Consider the following 17675-nt stretch of genomic DNA (forward strand, 5'->3'; position numbering starts at 1 on the left):
TTTGAGATGATTACCCTGATTTGATCACATATATGAAATATCACATGGTACAATTATGCATCAGTTTTTTAAAAGGAAAGATGACATTTACTACCTCAAAGGAAAATGCAGACCCAATCTTTTGTGCCCAGAGAGAAGGCATTTCTTTCACATATGTTATTTCTTAATTGAATGAGCCAAACCAAAGAAATAAATTATTTTCTTCTCTATCATCGAATTCCCTCCTTTGTTGGTAACCCCAATCATAAAATGAACTTCTCTCTCTAAGCAACTCCTCAGCTATTGGAAAACACAACTTTATATAGGAACACAGGCCATCTGATTCGTAGATAGGCATACACCTCACAGGAGATTTGATTCCCAAATCACTACCCCCTGGATTCCTAATGTCCACTGCCAGAGCTGGTGCCTCTTAGGCTTGTCAGCCAGACCCCATCCCATCCCTGCCTACCTCGGTCCTCCCACACCATCTCAGTCTAAACTACCATTCAAGGGAGAAAATTCTTGACAGCTGCTTTAGTTCTTTTTGCTTTACATTTTTTTCTGACAGTTGATATAACATTTATTCTTTCATAAAATGCTTTTCTTGAAGAATAGCTTCTTGCCACACATTTATCTCCTTGTGGAAAAGTCCCTTTAATGCTGAAAAATTATAAAGCTTTAAGTGTCTACCTGAGACACTTAAAATGTGTTGCTTTAAGTGTATACCTGAGATACTTATAAGTGTGTTTGCTCTCAAAGGGGAAAAGGAACAGGGAGACACAATTTCTATTCATTCAGCCATTACTTGCAAAAACCTCTACCTGCTCTATTTCACTTAATCCTTGTCTAATTTGGCTTTCCATGACTGTAACAAAATACCCGAGATAGTCAACTTAAAAGGGAAGAAGTTTATTTGGGCTCACAGTTTTGGAGATTTCAGTCCATGGTTGGTTGGTCCTATTGCTTTTGGGCTTGTGGCCAGGTAGCTCATCATCACCAAAATGCATGGCATAGGAACCTGCCCAATTAGAGGAGCTGGGAAACAAAAGAGACAAGAGGTCTGGTGCAGTGGTGCACACCTGTAATCTCAGCCACTCAGGAGACTGAGGCAGGAAGATTGCAAGTTCAAGGCCCATCTGGGCAAACTTAGTGAAACCCTCAGCAACTTAGTGAGACCCTGTCTCAAAACAAAAATGGCTAGGGATGTAGCTCAATGATAGAGCACCCCTGAATTAAGTCTCTAGTACCCCCCCCCACATACACATTAATAAAAAGAGAACAAGAGGAGGGTCTGTGATCCCAATATCTCCTTTCAGGCCTCCCCCCAATGACCTAACTTCCTCCTACCAGATTCCAACTTCTAAAGATTCCACCATCTTCAGTAATACCATGAGCTGGTGACCAAGTCTTCAAAACATAGGCCTTTGGGGGACATTCAAGATCCAAACTATAGGGGCTGGGGATGTGGCTCAAGCGGTAGCGCACTCGCCTGGCATGCGTGCGGCCCGGGTTCGATCCTCAGCACCACATATCAACAAAGATGTTGTGTCCGCCGTGAACTAAAAAATAAATATTAAAAATTCTCTCTCTCTCTCTCTCTCTCTCTCTCTCTCTCTCTCCTCTCTCACTCTCTCTTTAAAAAAAAAAAAAAAAGATCCAAACAATAGTAACCCTCAAAACAATCTGCCAAGGTAGGTACTGTTTATGCTCTCAATTTACAGAGAAGACTAACATTCAGAGAAATACCTTGCCCAACATCACACAGGTAGTAAGTAACAGAGTCCAAATCGGATCTGTTCCACTACAAAGCTCATTTTCTCTGTATTGCTGTTATCCCTAAGGCTTTATTCTCTAGTTATGGGGAGAGAACAAAATATACAAGAAAGACATCCCTGCCTATTAACAAATGATAAGTGAGAAATGAGTGAGAATTATATGGACTTTTCGGAAGTTCCTTCTGCAGTTTTAGGTTCCTCTTAGAACTTCATAGTCACTCCCAGAGCTCCTTACCTGAGCTGAATGGATTTCAGACCTAGAGATTTCCTAGCTTCCCTGGGGTCTCTAAATTCTATAGGTTTTTCAGGCCCAGTCTTGCATCCTTCCTTTGGAGTCCCTCGTTCTTCCACTCTCATGCTCTGGAAGCTTCATTCAGACACCTGAAGACTAGAAATGACCGCCTTTGCTCTGTCCACCCCAACATGGTTGGGAGGAGAGAGAGCATGGGGCTTCTACAGAGGACAGAGAACACAGGCCTCTGTGCAGACAGGTCAGAATGGAAGCCAGAGCCGGGGGGTCGGTTTTTAGCTCAACCACTTCCCAGCTGTGTGGGCTTGAACACTCTCCTGACCTCTTTGATGTTTCTCTGTAAAATGGGAATAGTAGAAGAATCTGTCACAAAAATGTTGTGAGAATTAAAAGAAATGATGAATTGTAATGTGCCTATCACCTTGTAAAGGCTCAATAAATGGTTGCTTGAAAACAACCCAGAGATCTTTGGAACAAAGGGCTTCCCAGATGTAAGGAAGCCTTGACCCTAAGAAGGGAAAGCAGCAGGCTGAGGGTAGAGAAGGTAGCCGGGGAATCATGCCCTTCGTTGAGTTCTCTGCATCCACTTCCTCAAGCAGGCCCGATCATGAAGTGAGTCAGTCTGACATACTGACATCAGACTCATCTATAAAAGCAATTTAGTGTTGGAGATGTAGCTCAGTGGTAGGATGCTTGCCTAGCATTCATGAAGCCCTGGGTTCAATTAGCCACATATAGGGGGCGGGGGCGGGGGGGGGGGGAATAGAGCCCATTTTCCCCATATCCCTGGGTCACAAGTGTCACCTGGTTCACTTATTTAGAATACAGATTCTCCCTAGAAGGTTCTAAATCAGGCTCCTCTGGGACAGGGGTTGGGGATACGCATTTTGCACAAGCACCTTAGTGAAGGAAATGTCTAATGTGCTCACATGTCTACTATGTAGTTGAATCTACATAGTGGGCAAAGTTATCACCCCAATTTTAAAGGAAAGTTTACTAAGACCCACTCACACTGGCGCAAGAGAGCTGACTATCCAAGGAATCTGAAACTTGGTTGTTATACCAGTGGCAGCTTGAAATCGACCATAGGATCAAGATTCCTTCTGGCCAGAAGGTAGCTCACAGGTGCTCCTGTCGGTTTCCTTCAGAACACTACAGGGTGTTTGTCATGAACGCTTCCTGGCAGTTCTCTGGTTTTCAGAACATGGCTTAATCTGAATATTATATTTCTCTCTATGGAAATCCATAAACACTATATGCAATCAGCAAATAAGCATTTTGTTGTTTTTTGCAAGCTGGTTTACTGGCACAACATTTATCTCCTGTCAGCAATAGAACTGGAGTTCACCTGTGTTCTCCTGAGCGCAGGAGCATTCTCTTGCATTTAACCCCCTGTAGCTTCCCTCCCCCCCACTCCAGTCCTGCACAGATTTATTAAGGGCTCAAATTCTACAAAAGACCACCTTCCACAGAGTTGCCACACTTTCTAGTTATAGAATCAAGTGTTAGCTTTCCACAGCAGGTTCATGCCTCCCTCTAGTGGATGGGAAAGAGTACAACTAGCCAGATTCCTGTTTGTTTTTAAATCATCATGTGATAATGTGTGACGCGTTAACACAATATTTAGTGGCTTATTCAACTAATTTCCAAGAGCAGCACAAAAGGAAGGCAAGGAAAATAGCCAGGAAGGGCTCGCATTCAGGTGAATTTCCACACAGGCTCTTTTCAGGCCAGTCTCTCATACTTGTGACATCCCAGGTAAGCTTACAAATGGAGGCTCACACGTGTCTTAATTTTGAAACATGAAAAATCAAGCTAATAAAATGTATTTTATATTTTCAATGTACCTTTGAAATGACGAAACTGAGAATTTTGTGTAGGGCTAGGAGTGTAGCTCAGTTGTAGGGCCCTTGGCTATCCTGCAAGGTGGCCTGGGTTCAATTCCCAGTCCTGGGGTTTGGCAGGGGAGGGGGCTGTAGTATAAAAAGCTGTGCTTTGCTAGGACTGAAAGTTGGCAAAATATCAAAGAACTAGGTTCTATTACTATTGTGTATGTCTGGGTTTTGATGATGAAGCAGCAAGATTTGAATCAGTAATAACATGAACACATATTTAAATCATAATTACTCCACAGAATTTATATCTCTTGCCTTTATTTTAAAAACCCATTAATTATTTTGTTATAATTGAGTTTTTATGTAACTTATGTTCCATTATCTAAAGGATAAAAAGTAAAATGTGATTGTTTTTCAAATTGTAATTTCAAAATGAACAAAATTTGAATGTATATTTATCCAAAAAGAAAAAGTTTTAAAATAAATAAGTTAAAATAATGTTAAATGTTTTCAAAAGAGCTATTTTTCTTCTTAAATATTAAAAACTGCTTATAAGCTAGGCTGGGAATGTAATACAGACTGGTATGGGCAAGACCCTAGGTTCCATCCCTAACACCACCAAAAATGTAAATTAAAAACTGCTTATGGAAATTAACAGGTAGCAGGATATAGTGGTGTATGCCTGGACTCCCAGCTTAGGTTCACAAGCTCAAGGCCAGCCTCAGCAACTAGGCAAGACCCTGGCCCCGCCCCCACCCCACCCCAAACATCCAGAAAAAAAAAAAAATATAGGACTGGGATTTAGCTCAGTAGTAAAGCACCCTTTGGATTCAATCTTCAATACCAAAAAAAGAAAGAAAGAAAAGAGAATTATTAAAGGTAAAATGCAAGTCATATTTAATAAAATAAAGATTTTTAATAAAACTAAAATTTTAAAATTGGAACTATGACATGGAATATTTTATAAAAATGAAAGCAGTCACAATTATAGCATTTAATGCCCATTTGATTGATGCAATAAAGAAACATGCAGGAGCTGGGGTTGTGGCTCAGTGGCAGAGTGCTTGCCTCACACCTGTGAGGCACTAGGTTTGATAGCACCACATAAAAATAAACAAAATATTTAAAAAAAGAAACATGCATGTTATGTTTAGACCTAGACATAGTCTAGTTCATCTTAAGAATCAAGATGAACTATTTAATATGTAAAGGTAAAATTTCCAAGCTGATTCTAAGCCGCAGAGCCTGAGTTAAAGTGTAAAAGACCAGGCATCCTAAAGTTTCCAAAGTGCAGGGATTGGGTTAAAAAGTAAAAGACTAGTATTGTTAGAGTCCCTCTGCTACCCCCAAAACCTGTAATCCCTGTAGCTGTTAGGACAATACTGGAACTGCCCAGTAAATATTTCCACTGACTTTCTGGTTGTTTAATAGCTAAGGGTTCCGAGTTGCTTGGCACATAGGCATTGCAGGACCTAAACCAATCAGTTTGAATGTGTACCCCACCTAGGAGCACCAATCACTCCTGCCCTAATTGTTCCCGCCAATGTATGCACTAATCCTGACTCAGGGTTGTTGTTCAATTTTCCCGCGCCTCGTGATGATTTGTTCTGATGTATGCAAAGCCCCCCACCCTCTCCAAAAAGTGTACTTAAGCTCCACTTGAACTCTGCTCTGGGCTCTGAGCCGCTCTCCCTTCTTGAGTGGGCACAGAGTCCCAGCGCGCTGGAACAGGATCCTCAATAAACTTCCCCCCTGCGATTGCATGAAGTGAGTCTCTTGTGTGGTTTCTCCCCTCCGACGCTCTGCTGCACCCCAACAAATATTGTAGAATATTCCTTAGCTGTTGCAGATACAGTGCTAATTCCTGGGTCGCTCTGGAAGCATGAATTAGAACCTGAATGGAGGTAAGAAAACGGGACTAGAGGAAAATAATACTTCATTAAGTAAGAAGCAATTACAGTTTAGTTCTTAGGAAGAATTAGGCAAGTTAATTCTATCCCTGTCTTTTAACTAAGCGCTTCTGTTGCTCACCTTGGTCCTGTCCTTCAAAATTCTGTCCATCTCTGATATCAGCAGAAACACAAACTTTCACAGCTTTTGGCTGCTAACTGGATGTTGTTTCAAGGACATGAGGCCTAGAGAAAGACAAAGGGTCCTTATATATACTTAGTTTGTTGAGAAAGATTTTATTAGGAATGGAGATTGGATTTTATCAAATGCTTTTTTTTTTTTTAAATTTGGTATAGGAGATTGAACACAGGGGTGCTTAACCACTTAGCCACATCCCAGCCCTTTAAAAAAAATTATTTTTTAGTTGAACACAATATCTTTATTTCACTTATTTATTTTTTTCATGTGGTGCTGAGGATGAAATCCAGGGTCTCACACGTGCAAGGTGAGCGTTCTACCACTGAGCCACCATCTCAGCACCCCCAGCCCTTTTTTTATTTTTTATCTTGAAACAGGGTCTCACTGAGTTGCTTAGGGCCTCATTAAATTGCTAAACTGGCTTTGAACTTGTGATCCTCCTGCCTTAGCTTCTGGAACTGCTGGGATAACAGAAGAGCTTCCCACTGTGCTCAGCTAAATCCCACTTTTTTTTTTCTTTTTTAAAATACATGACAGCAGAATGCATTTCAATTCATAGTACACATATAGAGCACAATTTTTCATGTCTCTGGTTGTATACAAAGTGAGGGTCACACCATCTTCATACATGTACTTAGAATAATAATGTCCATCTCATTCCACAATCTCTCCTACCCCTATGCCCCCTCCCATCCCCTCCCTCCCCTTTGCCCATTCTAAAGTTCTTCCATTCCTCCCAAGCTCCCCACCCTACCCCCATTATGGATTAGAATCCACGTATCAGAGAAAACATTCTGCTTTTGGTTTTTTAGGATTGACTTATTTCACTTACCATGATATTCTCCAACTCCATCCATTTACCTGCAAATGCCATGATTTTATTCTTTTTTAATGCTGAGTAATATTCCATTGTGTATATGTACCACAGTTTCGTTATCCATTCATCTATTAAAGGGCATCTAGGTTGGTTCTACAATTTAGCTATTGTTAATTGTGCTGCTGCGATAAACACTGATGTGGACTCAGCCACATGTTGTTTTTAACTCCTTTGGGTATAAACTGAGAAGTGGGATAGCTGGGTCAAAGTTTACCAAGGAATCTCCATACTGCTTTTCAGATTGGTTGGACCAATTTGCAGTCCCACCAGCAATGTATGAATGTGCCTTTTCCCCCACATCCTTGCCAACACTTATTGTTGTTTGTATTCTTAATATCTGCCATTCTGACTGGAGCGAGATGAAATCTTAGAGTAGTATTGATTTGCATTTCTCTAATTACTAGAGATGTTGAACATTTTTTCATATATTTGTTAATTTGATTATATATCATCTTCTGAGAAGTGTCTGTTCATTCCTTTACCCATTTATTGATTGTGTTATTCAGTTTTTTGGTGTGTTAAGTTTTTTGACTTCTTTATATGCCCTGCAGATTAGTGCTCTATATGATGTGTGTGTGGTAAAAGTTTGCTCCCTTTCTGAAGTCTCTCTATCTATCTCACTGATTGTTTCTTTTGTAGAAAAGAAGCTTTTCAGTGTGAATCCATCCCATTTATTGATTCTTGATTTTATTTCTTGCACTATAGGAGTCTTGTTAAAGTTGGGGCCTAATCCAACATAATGAAGGTTTGGGCCTACTTTTTCTTCTATTAGGCCCAGGGTCTCTGGTCTAATTTCTAGGTCCTTGACCCACTTTGGGTTGAGTTTTGTGCATGGTGAGAGACAGGGGTTTAATTTCATTTTCCTACATTTGGATTTCCAGTTTTCCCAGCACCATTTGTTGAAGAGGTTATCTTTTTGCCAATATATGTTTTAACCCCCCTTGTCTAATATGAGATAACTATATTTGTGTAGGTTTGTCTCTGTGTCTTCTATTCTGTACTATTGGTCTACATGTCTGTTTTGGTGCCAATACCATGCTGTTTTTTGTTACTATGGCTCTGTGATATAATTTAACATCTGATATTGTGATGCCTCCTGCTTCGTTTTTCTTGCTAAGGATTGCTTTGGCTATTCTGGGTCTCTTATTTTTCCAGATGAATTTCATGATTGCTTTTTCATTTCTATGAGGAATATCATTGGGATTTTTTATTGGAATTGCATTAAATCTGTATAGTGCTTTGGGTAATATTTTTTCATTTTGACAATATTCTGCCTATCCAAGAACAAGGGAGATCTTTCCATCTTCTAAGGTCTTCTTTAATTTCTTTAGTCTTCTTTAGTTTTCATTGTAGAGGTCTTTCATATTGAAGGCATCAACAAATTTCTAAAGTCATATGATTTGCCAAAACTGAATCAGGATGATATATACACAAGTTAAACAGATTAATTTCAAGCATGGAAATAGAAGATGTTATCAGAAGCCTACCAATCAAGAAAAGCCCAGGACCAGATGGATACACAGCTGAGTCTACAAGACCTTCAAAGAAAAACTAATATCAACATTCCTCAAATTATTACAAGAAATAGAAAAAGGGGGAACACTTCCAAACTCATTCTGTGAAGCCAATATCACCCTGATTCCAAAACCAGATAAAAGATACATCAAAGAAAGAAAACTTCAGACCAATATCTCTAATAAACATAGATGCAAAAATTCTCAATAAAATTCTGAAAAATAGAATACAAAACTTATTAAAAATATAGTGTACCACAGTCAAGTGGGGTTCATCTCAGGATAAACATTGGTTCAACATATGGAAACCAACAAATGTAATTCATCACATCAGTAGACTTAAAGATAAGAATCATATGATCATCTCAATAGATGCAGAAAAAGCATTTGACAAAATACAGCACTGCTTCATGTTCAAAACAATAGAAAAACTAGGGATAACAGGAACATGTCTCAACATTGTAAAAGCTATCTATGCTAAGCTCAAGGGTACCATCATTCTAAATGGAGAAAAACTGAAAGCATTCCCTGTAAAAACTGGAACAAGACAGGGATACCCTCTTTCACCACTTCTATTTAACATAGTTCTTGAAACTCTAGCCAGAGCAATTAGATGAAAGAAATTAAAGGGATACGGATAGGAAAAGAAGAACTCAAAGTATCACTATTTGCCAATGACATGATTCTATACCTAGAGGATCCAAAAAAATTCCGCCAGAAAACTTTTAGAATAAATTAATTCAGCAAAGTAGCTGGATATAAAATCAACACCCATAAGTAAAAGGTATTTCTGTACATCAGTGACAAATCCTCTGAAAGGGAAACTAGGAAAACTACCCCATTTACAAAAGCCTCAAAAACAATAAAATACTTGGGAATCAACCCACTTAAAAAAATTTGTTTTAGTTGAAGATGGACACAATACCATTATTTATTTATTTTTATTCAGTGCTGAGGATCAAACCCTGTGCCTCACACATGCTAGATGGACGCTCTACCACTGAGCCATAACCCCAACACTAAAGCCTACTTTTTATCCATAAAAAGTTCACCGGCAGCAGTAGCTTAATGCCATGCACTCCTGGTTCTCCAACCAGATGTACTCTCTATAAACACATTTAGGGATACAAACCCAGAGAGTCTGGCTTGGAGGCCAGGCTCTTTAACAGTGCATGACCTCTTCCATCACAATCACACCCATTCCTCGCTATCAGTTGTCATCTGGAAACAAATAGTAACAACATACTTTAGAAGCCTTCTTTCCCTAGTCCTTTGGCATGGACTTTTTTCTCCTGGGTTGGAAATACTGAGGATTTCCCAAAACTCAAAATTGCTTTTTAGCTTATCTCTTTTATCATTAATGAAGGGTAATTGGCAGAGCTGGGGCAAAAGGTTTATTAAGAGGCTTTCTGTTCAGTCCTTCTCTTACTAGTTTTTGACTTTAAGCAAATGATTTAAATTCCCTGATCTTCAGTTTCCCTTATTGAAAAAAAAGGGGGGGATCAAAAAGAAATGGAGGAGGAGGAGGAGAATAATACCCAGGCATTTTATGAGAATTAAATGAGATAATCTAAAGCATGTGGCACAATGTTTATGGTATAGTAGGTGTTCAATAAATGATAACTATTATTGTCAAACTCTTTCTTCTATCATTAAAATGGTGTAAAAGTGGAATTATTTGGCACTTCTGGAAACAGGAAGGAATACAAAGTGATCACTCATAATCAACACTCATTTGCTGCTTAAAAGAATATGCTAAGTGGAAATAGTTACATAAGCCAAAGATGCTATGGTATAATATTATTTTAACAGGATTTTTTCAATTGCAAGTAATAAGAAGCTTGACTCACATGAACTTAACACAGAAAATGCAGCATCTCACAAGTATAACCTCAGAGTAGCTACAAATTTAATTAATTTAGAAACTCATGTCAATAAATCTGTTCTTTCCATTTTCTGCTCTGCTGTCCTTGGTGTGACTGATTTTGTCCTGGGGGCAGCTTGCCGCAGTCTGGCTGGGCACAAAATCACGAGCCACTCACAGCCTTATAGATTCAAACAGCAATTCTTTATTCCCGAACTCTCACCGGCACTCTACACACACGTTCTGGGGAAAAATACACCCTCCACCGGGCTCTGCGTTCCAAATACCCTCTGAATCCCTGGAGAACTCAACGGGAACTCCAGGAGTGGGGCGCCTGAGGCAGCAGGATACGCCCTATTCCCAGCAGGATCCACCCTAAACTTGGATCCGCCCTAATCCCTGAGCAAGGTCATCTTTCATGCAATGTCACTGCAAATGACCTGGGTCCAAGGCAAGCCCATTTCCACAATGGAGAGTCCTCCCTCTTGTAAAAGGTCTGGTGAAACGTCAGAGGGAGAGACCACTGACTCCATGCAATTGGCAAAAGGGGATATTTATTGGGGATCCATTCCAGCGCGCTGGGACTCTGTGCTCACTCAAGAAGGGAGAGCAGCCCAGAGCCCAGAGCAGAGTTCAAGTGGAGCTTAAGTACACTTTTTGGAGAGGGTGGGGGGCTTTGCATACATCAGAACAAATCATCACGAGGCACGGGAAAATTGAACAACAACCCTAAGTCAGGATTAGTGCATACATTGGCGGGAACAATCAGGGCAGGAGTGATTGGTGCTCCTAGGTGGGGTACACATTCAAACTGATTGGTTTAGGTCCTGCAATGCCTATGTGCCAAGCAACTCGGAACCCTTAGCTATTAAACAACCAGAAAGTCAGTGGAAATATTTACTGGGCAGTTCCAGTATTGTCCTAACAGCTACAGGGATTACAGGTTTTGGGGGTAGCAGAGGGACTCTAACAATACTTTTTACTTTTAACCCAGTCTTTTACTTTTTAACCCAATCCCTGCACTTTGGAAACTTTAGGATGCCTGGTCTTTTACACTTTAACTCAGGCTCTGCGGCTTAGAATCAGCTTGGAAATTTTACCTTTACACTGTAAGCAACATTGGGTAGGCTGACAAGGAAATTGCCATGCTTCATTCCTACTTGGCTATGGCTCTCAGCAGCAGCTCATCCATGATTCTAGATGGCTATAGCAGTGCAAGGGTCACATTCAGGCAAAATATTCAGTGAGTCTTTGGGAGCAAAGAAAAGTTTCCCAGTAGCTCTCCTAGCATATTTTGCATGTCTCCTTGGCCAAAACTGAGTCACATCTCAAAACAAACCACTGGCTAAGGGACTAGAACACCTTAAATAGTTGGGTCTTATCAGCATTTATCTTCTCTCCTCTCTTCTTTTTTTTTTTTTGGTACTGGGGATCAAACCCAGGGGAGCTTTACCACTGAGCTACATCCTAGCCCTTTTTATTTTTTATTTTGAGACAGGGCTTCCCTAAGTTGCCTAGGGCCTAGCTAGGTTGCTGAGGCTGGCTTTGAACTCGTGATCCTCCTGCCTCAGCCTTCCCAGTCACTAGGATTACAAGTGTGTGCCACTCCACTTGGCTAGTATCTCTCTTCTCTGAGCACAGGACCATAGAGCAAAGGATAGAACCCTAACAAACATGGAATGCAGTAGCAAAGAAAAAGGAAATTACTATCAGTAAGAAACTGAGAGTATCTATTTCAGTTAGGAAACTTCCTTGAGATCCAGGCAGAGCTGCTCTTTTAGAATTCTGTATTTGAATGCAACATTATAAAGGATGATATAACTCATTATGACTGTACAAAGGGCATTATGGAAGACCTAATGACACCCCAAAACAGCAATAAAAAGACGTAAGGTATTTCAAAATTGAAATTAGCATCACATGTCTTGGCCAAATTATATTGTTATATTGTGTGTGCGTATAAATGTGTAATAACAAATCCCATCATTATGTACAACTATAATAATATACTGATAAAAATGTAGAGAAAAATGGCATCACATGTATTAAAGTGATATTTAATATAAAATTATAAAGATACTGTTCCAAAGGTAAAATTAAAGTATAAGGATACAGTTTTCCTTTTTGAAGAGATTCTAGGGAACTTACATATACAGCACTTTCAATGCTTCAGCAGGGCCAGACACAGCATTATCCCATCTTCCATTTTGCCTGGGTCCTTAAAAGTCCTTAGTAGGTTCAACAAAAAAAAAGGCATATTGATTTCAAAATCTCATTTACAGTGTCTTCAAAATACTTAAAAATTCAATCTGTCTGACCTAATCCTCCTACTTCCGTGTTCCTGGTCATTCTCCATCAATTACCTAGTACCCTCTTCCCTGCAAAATAAAGGCTTTTTTTTTTTGGTAATAGATTTTTGCCCACACTTCCCTATAATCATTTCAAGTTTGCCCACACTTCTCTAAAATCATTTAAACTCACACTAGACTGGAAGACTTAAGGATGCTAAAATGTCAGTAAATCTGTTCTTTCCATGAGAAAGTATCTTAACTTCAAGATTGTTTTCAAAATAATCATAGAGCCCTATTAACTAGGGCTACATGATATTAAAGAAAACTATATTAAAGTGGCTAGCCACAGTAGCCCATGTCTTTAATCCCAGCTATATGGGAGGCTGAAGCAGGAGGATAGCAAGTTTGAGGCCAGTCTCAGCAATTTAGTGAGACCCTGTCTCAAAATAAAAAATAAAAAGGGCTGAGGATGCAGCTCAATGGTAGAAGACCCCTGGGTTCAAGCCCCAGAAAATTATATTAAAATGCCGTAGAAGGAGAACGTGATATTGCTTTATAAAACTCTAACTTAATTCATGTTTAGGCCTCTTGAGATTTTAAAACCTACACTACTAATAGAACAACTTTGCTTTACATTTTAAAAGCCTACGTTTTTTCCTAGCTTCTATATTCTCTTCTAAACATTGTACAGTGAAGTCAGTGCTGTGAAACAGATACCAATCTTAGGAGCATTGTTTATGAAAACATGACTATAAAGCTTTGCAAACTCAAAGGAAAGACTACTAGTAAAACAATAGAACATGGATTGTATCACAGGCAGAGTGGTCATAGTTATTCTATAGATCTAAATTTTCTATAGATAAAGTATATGTGTGATATAGCTATTCTCTCTGACTAAATGGAAAGGATTTTAAAATGAAAACCCACAACCTCAGACCATTTATTTCAGATTACTGGGCCAGTTTATTTACAAGAAAAGGTTGGGGTGAATGTCAATGGGAGAGCACTTGCCTAGCAATGAATAAGGCCCTGGGTTGGATTCCCAGAGCTGAAGAAAAAATGGGGAAAAACAGGCAGGGGGAGAATAAAAGGAAAAAAAGAAAAGCAAAAACTGTAAGGGTCCGGCGAATTGTTGGAGAAAGAGACCACAAGAGACCAGCTTCATGCAATGAGCAGGAGGGAGTTTATTGAAGAGGATCCTAATTCAGCGCGCTGAGGCTCAAGGCTCACTCAGGAAGGGAAAGCGGCCCAGAGCCCAGAGCAGAGGTCAAGCAGAGCTTAAGTACACTTTTTGGGAAGGGGGGGGGCTTTGCATACATCAGAACAAATCATCATGAGGTGCGGGGAAAATTGAACAACAACTCTGAGACATGATTAGCACATTCATTGGCGGGAACAGGTCAGGTGGGGGTGATTGGTCATTCCTAAGCGGGGTACACATTCAAACTGATTGGTTCCGGCCCTGTGACAAACTGCACAGGGCCCTAGGCTAAATGGCCAGTAGGGGGTTGTTTTAACTATCTCAGAAATTTCAGGTTCTGGGTGTAGCAGAGGAACTTAACAATACCTAGTCTTTTACATTTTAATTTAGGCTTTGCAATTTAGAAGCTTTACAATGCCCAGTCTTTTACATTTTAATTCAGGCTTTTGCAGCTTAGAATCAGCTTAGAAATTTTACCTTTACAAAACAAGTCCTAAAAGAAATGAATGTGATATTTTTATCAGAAAGAGTTGAAGACATAATTTAACTATTAAAAGTCATTATTTGCAATCACATTTATACCCATTTCTTGCATTGCTTCTACTTAATTAATTTTGCCTGTGAAGTAAAAAAAACAGGGTATTTAAATTACTGTAAACTGCCTTTGAAGAATTAAACTACTATATTTTATTTGTCAAATTAACTTTAATGTATAAACATCTATTTACAAATGAAATTTGGGAAAGTCTTTTATTATTACAGAATTAGTCTGCTCTAAGTCAATACTTAAATTACTTCTGCATATTCACATATTATATTAATCTATATAAATTTAGATCAACTATCTAAAGCCCCTGAATGTGATTAAGATTTGCTAAATGGGTACCAATGATCTTGTAGTAACAGTGACACTTCATCTTATCAAAAAATTATTTGGCCACAATACTTGAGTAAGACATAAACTACAGAATAACACCAAAAACTGAAGATGGGGATTTATACTTCAGGGAAGATGGATAGATGCATTTTTCTATATTCCTCCTGAAAATTACAACTAAAGTACCTAAGCATTGTATTAAATAAAAAATAAGACTCTAAAAGACTGAAAGAAAAAGGCAGGCCAGTCGGACCTGCAGAACAACATGGTGGTTAGTTGCCTACGTTTTCTTTTATGCCTCACATACCCCATACTTACAGTAGAGGAAGCTGCCTGCCCAGACATGGAAGAGGCACAAACCAAAAAAAAAAAAAAAAAGTCTCAATAAAAACCTATTTTCTCTAGCAAAAGGACCAGGAAAAAGAAGTCTAGCAAGACAGAAAGCTTTTGTACAATAACAGCTCTCCTCCAACCAAACACCACAAGGGGAAAAATAATAGCAAAACCAAGCCAGTCACACCAGCAAGGGTTGAGTGGGGAGCCCAGATATATACCCTTGCAAGCCTGTCAGATGTCTAACAGCAGTGCCATGCCAGGGCCATGCCAGAGCAGGACAACTTAGAGAAGCTGGGTTTTCTTTCTCTCCTGGTCATGAGCTCCTCCCACTTCTGTGTTGTTACTGGAGACCACATAGGGGCCTGAACCTTGGAATCCATACCTGCTGGGCAACGATGATGCAGCCCTCCACTTCTTCGCTGGGGTAATGCAGAAGCAACATAGTGAAGAGTCCAAACTTTCATCACCACCCAGCAGTAATTAAGGAATACCACCGCACTGTCTATAGAGACCACAAAGAAGCTGAAACTCCCACAACCCACCCAGGAGTAATAAGAAACCCCCTCCTTGGGTGTCAGTGGAGGCTAATCTCAACTTGTTAGTAATCTGAGAATACCTTTTTTCTCCTTGGGATAGCAGTATCAGAGAAAGCCAGAGTTTTTAAAACATCCAGAATCTCATCAAAAAAAAAAAAAAAAAGAGAGAGAGAGAGAGGCCAGGTTTCTGATTATTTGCCATACCAAGTACTAGAAACAGCTCAAACTGGATTTAAAAAAAATAAAAATAAAAAACAATAGGGCCAGGCAAGGTGGCACATGCCTGTAATCCCAGCAGCTCATGAGGCTGAGGCAGGAGCCTTAAGGCACTAAGCAACTCAGTGAGACCCTGTCTCTAACTAAAATACAAAAATAGGGCTGGAAATGTGGCTCAGTGGCTAAGTGCTCCCGAGTTCAATCCCCAGTACAAAAAAAAAAAAAAAAAAAAAAAAAAAACTACATGTAAATGCACTCACAACAAATACCAAATATGTGTACAGTGGGGAAAATGGGAGATTTAGAAAATGGTAGGCTTTTTGGAAAACTCTGAAGCGTAACTTTAAAGATTTACAGGTATCTTCCTCACTTTTCCAATTTTAAGTGAAATATAGTTTTATCAACTTACTACATGAAATAAAGTCATTAATATTAAAATAATATATGATCAATTTCATTGACCAGAGCAACACCTGTAATTCACACAAAAATATTTTCCCCATCTAAATCTAATAATTCCTTTTAAAAAAAGTTATTGGGCTGGGGCTGGGGCTGGGGCTCAGTGGTAGAGAGTTTGCCTAGCACAGGTGAAGCACTGTGTTCAATCTTCAGCACCACATAAAAATAAATAAAATAAAGGTTAAAAAAAAGTTTTTGAAAGAAATTTTTCCTTCCAGATATTTTGAGGGTCTTTTTTGTTCCTTATATTTTTCTTCAACTTAGAACCATTCACAAAAGTGCTTCATTAAAAAAAATGATGCAGGTGCCCCATTTGCTGAGTGAGCATCTAAATTTCCTGCTTAAGAACTTTCATTCTCTATAGGAAAAAAACAAAAAACAAACCACCATTTTCTGTTAATCATCAGTCATTTACAGTGACATTGTAGTGACAATAAACTAGTGAATAAATACTAAGGGAAGACATTTTTTAAGATTTTGACATTCTAATTTTATGGTATTGGGGATTGAACATAGGGGTGGCTTAACCACTGAGCCACATTCCCAGTCTTTTTTATTTTGAGGGAGGGCCTCACTAAGTTGCTTGGAGCTCAGTGGTGGAGAGTTTTGAAATTGTGATCCTCTGGCCTCAGCCTTCCAAGCCACTGGGATTACAGGTGTGCACCACCATGCCCGGCTTGGACATTTACATTTTAATTTTAAAAATAAATAGATCTAAGGGCAGGGGATGTAGCTCAGTGGTAGAGTGCTTACTTAGCCTGTAAGAGACTTTGGTATATGGAGTAAGACAGTTTTAAAATAGTGATAAAGTTCTAAAATAAGTTTAAAAAAAAACAAGATTCAAAAATTATGAATCTGCCAGGCACAGTGGCATCCACCCATAGTCTTAGACACTCAGGAAGCTGAGGCAGAAGTTTTGCAAGCTCAATGCTATCAGTGTAGGTAGTTGGTCAGAGAGGAGCTAGAATGGAAGAACTGGAAGGTGAGAAAGTGGTGGCAGCTGTAAGAGTCCCTGAGCAGTGATTGAGCCAGAGGACCCAATAACCATCATGCCACTCCCTAAGGACACAAATTCCTTCTCTCCTTTTGTGGGTGGGGCTAGGGAAGAAATTCTTCTGAGGATGGTGAGCAGACTACTCAGAGCCACCAAATACACCATCACTCTTCCCCAACATTCTACCAAAGGAGTAATCACACTTCTCCACAGATTTTCAGGCACACATCATGTTCCCACGGTCTGGCTTGTGCCCACCAACTGTGCTGAGGGCAGTTGACTGCTATATGATCTTCTATCCATGCCACTAGGCCAGAAAGGACAAAATGACCCTGGTACAAAAGGGCACAGCACAGACTTCTTATGATTCCTTCAAATAGGCAGCCACTACACAAGCAGTGGCCTGAAGAGGCATGGCTACTGCCACTGCAAGGTTTCATGACACTGCAAATTCCACCCCATCCTGACAAAAGCCTAAAGCCTAATCATTTCAGTGCATTTTTGTCCCTAGCCTATCTGACCATCTTTCTCTCTGAGATGTATCTCACCATCTTTATCACTGTCTCTTGCCTTGCAGGAA

General features: G+C 39.6%; 1 long non-coding RNA gene across 1 annotated transcript; it reads right to left on the reverse strand.

The window, feature by feature from the left end:
- Positions 1-4738: 4738 nt before the first annotated feature.
- Positions 4739-7207, reverse strand: LOC144377815 (uncharacterized). The gene is made up of 3 exons (XR_013438983.1): positions 6763-7207; positions 5874-5977; positions 4739-5736 (listed from the first exon to the last, which is right to left on the reverse strand). It is a non-coding gene; the product is annotated as an uncharacterized LOC144377815 (long non-coding RNA).
- Between the last annotated feature and the right edge of the window lie 10468 nt (positions 7208-17675).

The sequence above is a fragment of the Ictidomys tridecemlineatus genome, chromosome 5 (genome assembly GCF_052094955.1).
Source record: "Ictidomys tridecemlineatus isolate mIctTri1 chromosome 5, mIctTri1.hap1, whole genome shotgun sequence".
NCBI lineage: Eukaryota > Metazoa > Chordata > Mammalia > Rodentia > Sciuridae > Ictidomys > Ictidomys tridecemlineatus.